Source organism: Nycticebus coucang, chromosome 12, assembly GCF_027406575.1.
Source record: "Nycticebus coucang isolate mNycCou1 chromosome 12, mNycCou1.pri, whole genome shotgun sequence".
NCBI lineage: Eukaryota > Metazoa > Chordata > Mammalia > Primates > Lorisidae > Nycticebus > Nycticebus coucang.
The window spans coordinates 71113160-71119632 of NC_069791.1; the positions used below are offsets into that span (position 1 = coordinate 71113160).

General features: G+C 43.0%; 1 non-coding gene and 1 pseudogene across 1 annotated transcript; one reads left to right on the forward strand and one right to left on the reverse strand.

Annotated features, from left to right (window-relative positions):
* Positions 1 to 410: 410 nt before the first annotated feature.
* On the reverse strand, positions 411 to 517 carry LOC128562840 (U6 spliceosomal RNA). Its single transcript, XR_008373540.1, has one exon. It is a non-coding gene; the product is annotated as a U6 spliceosomal RNA (small nuclear RNA).
* A 3401-nt stretch (positions 518 to 3918) lies between these two features.
* On the forward strand, positions 3919 to 4885 carry LOC128561992 (folate receptor alpha-like; annotated as a pseudogene).
* Positions 4886 to 6473: the final 1588 nt, after the last annotated feature.

Sequence of the window (6473 nt, forward strand, 5' to 3'; positions counted from 1 at the left end):
AGACTGCTGTCACCCTGATGGATTTGCCCGCGTAGGTCAACTGGTGCTTACTCCTGGCAGATTGAAGAATCTTTTCTTTTATCTTGACTTTGGGCAGGTTCGTCACAATGTGTCTTGGAGAAGCTCGGTTAGAGTTGAGGCAACCTGGGGTCCGACATCCCTCTGAAAGGAGTGTGTCAGAATATTTGGTGATATTAGGGAAATTTTCATTTATAATATTCTCTAGTATGGCTTCCATTCCCCTGGGGCATTCTTCTTCCCCTTCTGGGATTCCTATAACTCGTATGTTTGAACGCTTCATAAAGTCCCATAATTCTGTCAGTGAACATTCTGCTTTCTCTCTCTTCTTTTCTGCCTCTTTAACTATCTGAGTTATCTCAAGAGCTTTGTCCTCTATCTCTGAGATTCTTAAAAATATGGAATGCTTCACGAATTTGCATGTCATCCTTGCACAGGGGCCATGCTAATCTTCTCTGTATCATTCCAATTTTAGTATATGTGCTGCCAAAGCAAGCACATATTTGAGTTATTCTCTGGAATCCTTTCATTTCAGCCTGAAGGATTCCCTTTATAATTGTTTTGTAAGGCTTATCTACTAGTGACAAATTCTCAGTTTTTGTTTACTTGGAAACATCTCAATATTTTCTTCCTTTTTTGAAGGATAGTTTTACTGGCTATAAAATTCTTTTGTGTGTGTGTGTGTGCTTTTTAGTTTATTGCATGAAGGGGTTACACTAGTCTAAGTTAAAAGTGGACCCAAATTGTTCAATTATATAAGCTGTGAGAGCGAGGTCTTTAAGTGTGTGACAAGGGACAGAATTCTACTCATTGCAGGGGAAATCTTACTTAATAAGTTTCAGTGAACCACAACACTTAAAACACATAACCTTCAACAATTGTCCTTAGCCAGTCCAATCTCTACAACAACTTCACAGGGACTTTCATCATTAGAAATCAAAGTAACAGCACTTAAAGAGTCCTCAAGGAAAGTAAGTATAATTCAAGATTTTTACACACAGATGAACAGTCATTCTTGTATCAAGATAAGTGGGGAAAAAAAATCACTGGGAACAGTGGTGTAATAACCTCTGAAAATCTCCTCTTCCATAAACACAGAGAACATTTGCACAAATTGTTAGTCCATTTTTTCAAACCTTCAGACATTAACCAAAGGCTTGTAATGATCTAGGAAGTGTTTATTTGACAAAAGCAACAAGAATTTCAATAAGAATGGCAAGCTTTGTGGTATTTTAACTTATCCTATTCCCATCTCCCTGCTAGGTCTGAAGTAGGCTTGAAAAACAATAACCCTCAGTGTAACCTGGCTTATTGTACCCTCACTGAATCCCCAACAATAAAAATAAAAAAAAGAAAGAAAGAAAAACAATAACCCTGCAATTGCAGTAAAAATCAGCAGCCTGGAAGAAAATTGAAGAGGCAGAATGGGGTTGGAATTCCCAAAATTCTCATTCTCAGAGAATTTCCATTATTTGATCTGCCTGGAAGTTCCTTGGGCAACCTTACTTTCAAGACTTGTCTCAAAACTCAAGCTGCAAGCAGCCCTTTTCTCTGGGAACATTTGTCAAAAATAATCAGTAGCAAATTGTTTAACCTCACAGCTATCTGATGCTAACAAGAGGGGCAAATAACAAACTGACAAAAGCCATTTTATTCTATTCTATTTTATTATTTTTGAGGCAGAGTCTCACTCTGTCACCCTGGTAGAATGCTCACAGCAACCTCAAACTCCTAGGCTCAAGAGATCCTCTTGCCTCATCCTCTCAAGTAGCTGAGACTATAGGCACCCACCACAATGCCTGGTTAGTTTTGCCTTTTTTTTTTTTTTTTTAAAGTAGAGATGAGGTCTCCCGCTTGCTCAGGCTGGTGTCAGAACTCCTGAGCTCAGGCGATCCACCTGTTTCAGCTTCCCAGAGTGCTAGGATTACAGGCATGAACCAGTCCCAGCTGACTAAAAAAATTTTAAAGAAAAAGGTAGGGAGTGAGATGTCCATAGGTGGCTCTGAAAAGCTCCAAAATAGTCTGGGGGTTCTAGTGCTTCAAATTTTCTGGTAGTTTGCTAGTTGTCTCTCACCTCACAGTTACCTTCTTTACTCTTTCTTATCTGTGCTTATGGGGCCGCCACATGGACGGACCTTGAAAACATGCTGGGTGAAATAAGCCAGACACAGAAGAACACTGATTGTCCGATTCTCCTTATATAAGTGGAATTCACAGAGATAGAAGGTAGATTAGAGGTTACTAGAGCCTTGGTAGGTGGGTGGGATGGGAATTAGTATTTAATGGATATCGTTTTTCTGTTTGGGTTGGTGAAAATGTTCTGGAAGTGGATAGTGGTGATGGTGGCATAACATTGTGAATGTGCTTAATGCTACTGAATTATACACTTTAAGGATGGTTAAAATGGTCCATTTTATGTTATGTATATTTTTTCACAATAAAAGGAGTTATAAATTTAAAAAGCTTTAACAAATGCTGATCACGTACAGTTGAGTGAAAACAGCAATGAGAATACACATTGTTGTAATTTTTGAAAAAAAAATCTATTCACAAAGATAAAAGTATACAGACAAACCAAAATAGTAGCAGTGACTCATACTGAATGTTGGGTTTGTAGGTGATTTAAAGTTTCTTTTTTATAGACTTTTCCTCCTCAAATATTTTTCCTAGCAACAAGAATGCATTTTTTAAATGAAAAGACAAAACACAAGTGTATCTATCTCTTTTCCTGGAGGGTGTGGATTTGTTTTACAAGGGCTATTAATACAGACACCAGAGTACAAACCCAGGAGTAGATGTCCAGGCTTCTATCCCCATCATGGAAACCATCCTGTCATTGAGGCTGGGAACAACTTTATGTCTGGTGGCTCTGACTGGGATTTCTGTCACCTGTTGGTAAGTGGTGTGAGTTCTCAGGTCTGCCTGGGCTTTTGGAACTAGCAAGATGAAGTGTGAAAGTCTGTTCTATTCTCACCAGAGAGAAGGCAAAAGGGACAGGAGTCTCAACCAGCGCTGGAAACTCAGAAGTCCCCTTCTGCAATCTAGTGTCCCATAACTGCCCTGACCTCAGTGGCAGCAGCTGTGTTTTAATCTGCCCTGGAAACTTAGCTGCTCCATCTGTGAGTGGCCGGATGGAGGTTTTGTCTTGTTAGCTGGCTCCCAACAAGTGGGAAGCTTTTCTTGTACTTTTTTTTTTTTTTTTTTTTTGCAGTTTTTGACCGGGGCTGGGTTTGAACCCACCACCTCCGGTATATGGGGCTGGCACCCTACTCCTTTGAGCCGTAGGCACCACACTTTTTTCTTTTTTCTTTTTGAAACAGAGTCTGTCTCACTTTCTTGCCCTTGGTAGAGTGCCGTGGCATCACAGCTCACAGCAACCTCAAACTCTTGGTTTTAAGAGATTCTCTTGCCTCAGCCTCCCAAGTAGCTGGGACTACAGGTGCCTGCCACAATGCCCAGCTATTTTTGTTGTTGTTGTTGTTGTTGTTATTGTTGTTTTAGCAGGCCCAGGCTGAGTTTGAACCCGTCAGCCTAGGTGTATGTGGCTGGCACCCTACCCACTGAGCTACGGGCCCGGAGCCTTTTCTTGTACTTGTTAGTCTAAAGCAGTTTTTTTTCCTCCTAAGGGCACATCCCCTTGGTGTTTTATTGAAGGGCCCTAGTCTTACCCCTTGGCTTTTTTAATCTGAGTAGGTCTTTAGAATGGAGGGTGCCACCTCCCCCAGTTTTTCCTTTTGGGTAGAGAAGTTACCAAGTGTAGCTCTGGGACTCAATCCTGCTGAGAACTGGGGACTTGTCCCCCTCACCTGGCCCTTTGCCATGAGGCTCCTGGTGGACAGCACTGTAAAATAAGAAGAAATATTATAGCCACTAACCACAACTCTACCTTCAGAAACAGCCATGGCTCAACAGATGACAATACAGCTGCTGCTCCTTCTAGTGTGGGAGGCTGTGGTAGGTGGGGCCCAGCATAGGACTACTCCAGCCAGGACTGAGCTTCTCAATGTCTGTATGGTCACCAAGCACCACAAGGAAAAGCCAGGTTGCCAGGACAACTTAAATGATCAGCGCAGTCCCTGGAAGAAAAATGCCTGCTCCTCTGCCAGCACCATTCCTACCTGTATAACTTCAGCTGGTCTGGGAACCCCATGGGATGCTGGAGCAGTCCCAGCATAAGGCAATATTTCTAAAGTAGATCAGGAAAATTATGTCTTCATAGCTCTGCCAGTTATAGGCTGTTCTGCATCAGCTGAGTATGATAGGTAGAAGGACCTGAAGAAAGCGCCCAACTCCCATTTAATGGCTTGTTACATGGAATGTCAGGTAGGTTAAGGATTTACCATGGAACAAGAAAGAAAAAGCTCATTGTTTCTTTGGATGCTTATTACTGTGAAGACACTATAATAAACTATGTTTTCAAAGTTTGAAAAAAAAAAATAACTTCAGCTGGGACCACTGTGGAGTGATGGAGCCTGCCTGTAAAGAGCATTTCATCCAGGATACCTGCCTCTGTGAGTGCTCCCCTAACATGGGGCTCTGGATCCAGGGGGTGAACCAGAGCTGTTGAAAAGAGCATGTCCTGAACGTGCCCCTGTGCAAAGAGGGCTGTGAGTGCTGGTGGGAGGATTGTTGTTCCTAGTACAACTGCAAGAGCAGCTGGCACAAGGGCTGGAACTTGACCTCAAGGTTTAACCAGTGCCCAGTGAAAGCTACCTGCCACCTCTTCTGTTTCTACTTCCCCATGCCTGCTGCTCTGTGTAATGAATTCTGGAGTCACTCCTACAAAGTTAGCAACTATAGCTGAAGGAGTGGCCGTTGTGTCCAGATGTGGCTTGACATGAACCAGGCAACTACAATGAGGAGGTAGCTAAGGTTCTATGCTGGGCTCCGTGGGGCCTAGGCTCCCCTGCTCATCCTGGTCCTAATGCTCCTCTGGCTGCTCTGCTGACCTCTCTTTGCCCTCTGATACCTGGACATTCCAGTCCTGCTTGGCCCCACAGCTCCCAGCTACTCAGTTTCTGCTCCATGGTGGGACCTCTGATAGCTAGTTTAAATGAACCAGACACTCCACATATGTCTCAGAAAAAAAAAAAAAAAAGAAGAAATAACCTGGCTTATTGTACCCTCAGTGAATCCCCAACAATAAAAATAAAATAAAAAAAAGAAGAAATATTACATGTGTATATATGTATATAAAAGAAATATTACATATATTCCTGACATTGAACTCCTAAAACCCTTGTAGAGGGGCAGCCAGAGAATTTTGTGATCTAATGTTTGATCTTTGACCCCCAGTTCCTGACACAGAGCTCCCAAGACCTTTGTAATTTCCTGAGTGATAGGACACAGAGAACCTAAATCCTTTGGTCTTTCCTGGGTGATGGTAAGACTCTGTCTCAAGAACAAGAAAAAGAAAAAGAAATATGCTGTATTGCACTTGAGGGTAGGAAAAATATATTTGTCTTTTTCCAATCTCTTATAAGCCCATGTAGTTGAGAGGTTGACCAGCAGGCTCCTATGGAAGATGTTTCTGTTTGAGAGGGACAGTGACTGACTGTGTTAGATCAGTCCTGTGTTTCACACTAGTGTATTTGGTGGGGTGTAACGGGAGGGAGGGTGGAAGTAGGAGGTTGCAAGGTTACAAACTGCTAATGCCAGACACCTAGAACCAGATGATTGTGGATGGCGCAGCTTGGAGCAATTTGGCCTGCTTCTGTTGAAGGCTATTCACGAAGCTTGCCTTTTACTCTTGTGGAGTCCACAGGACTTTCCGAACCCACACCATGAGTGAGGAGACCATTGTTTCCTGGCCTCCTTGAGATGCTAGGCGCTGATGACTTAGTCCTCTGTGGGGCCTGTGCTCAGATTTCCATCCCTCTGCCTTGGGTAGCAATCACTGTCATACTGAGGACAGCTAGTGCAAATCATGAAGTCTCAGGGGAAGACAAGAGGCCTCAGTCAATGCTTGTTCTTTTTGTTCTAGCACGTATCACCTGGAGTTGTCAGTCCCTTCAGATCTAGTAATGACAGGCTAACCTTCACCTTCCAAGCCGTGAGGGAGTTTTAGGAGGAGGTGACCTCCTTTCCGGGTGTTCCTGATCACTGTCCACTCAATCCAACCAACTCAGGATAATCAGCATGACCAAGAAATGAGAAGTGTACAGGGAGACCACTGCTCACTCTCTACCAGCTTGTCCAATAAACATTCAGAGAAAGAGAGGGAAAAAATATTTTAGCTGGGTGGTGCCTGTGGTTCAAAGAAGTAGGGCGCAAGCCCCATATGCCAGAGGTGGCGGGTTTAAGCCCAACCCTGGCCAAAGACTGCAAAAAAAAAAAATTAGCCATCTAGAATTATGAGCAATTCTAAAGATTTTACTTTAAAAAAAAAAAAAGGGGGAAAAGTGTGATTATCTGTAGGTGTGGGGTGTCCCAGAGAGAGGCCACTGCTGCTGCTG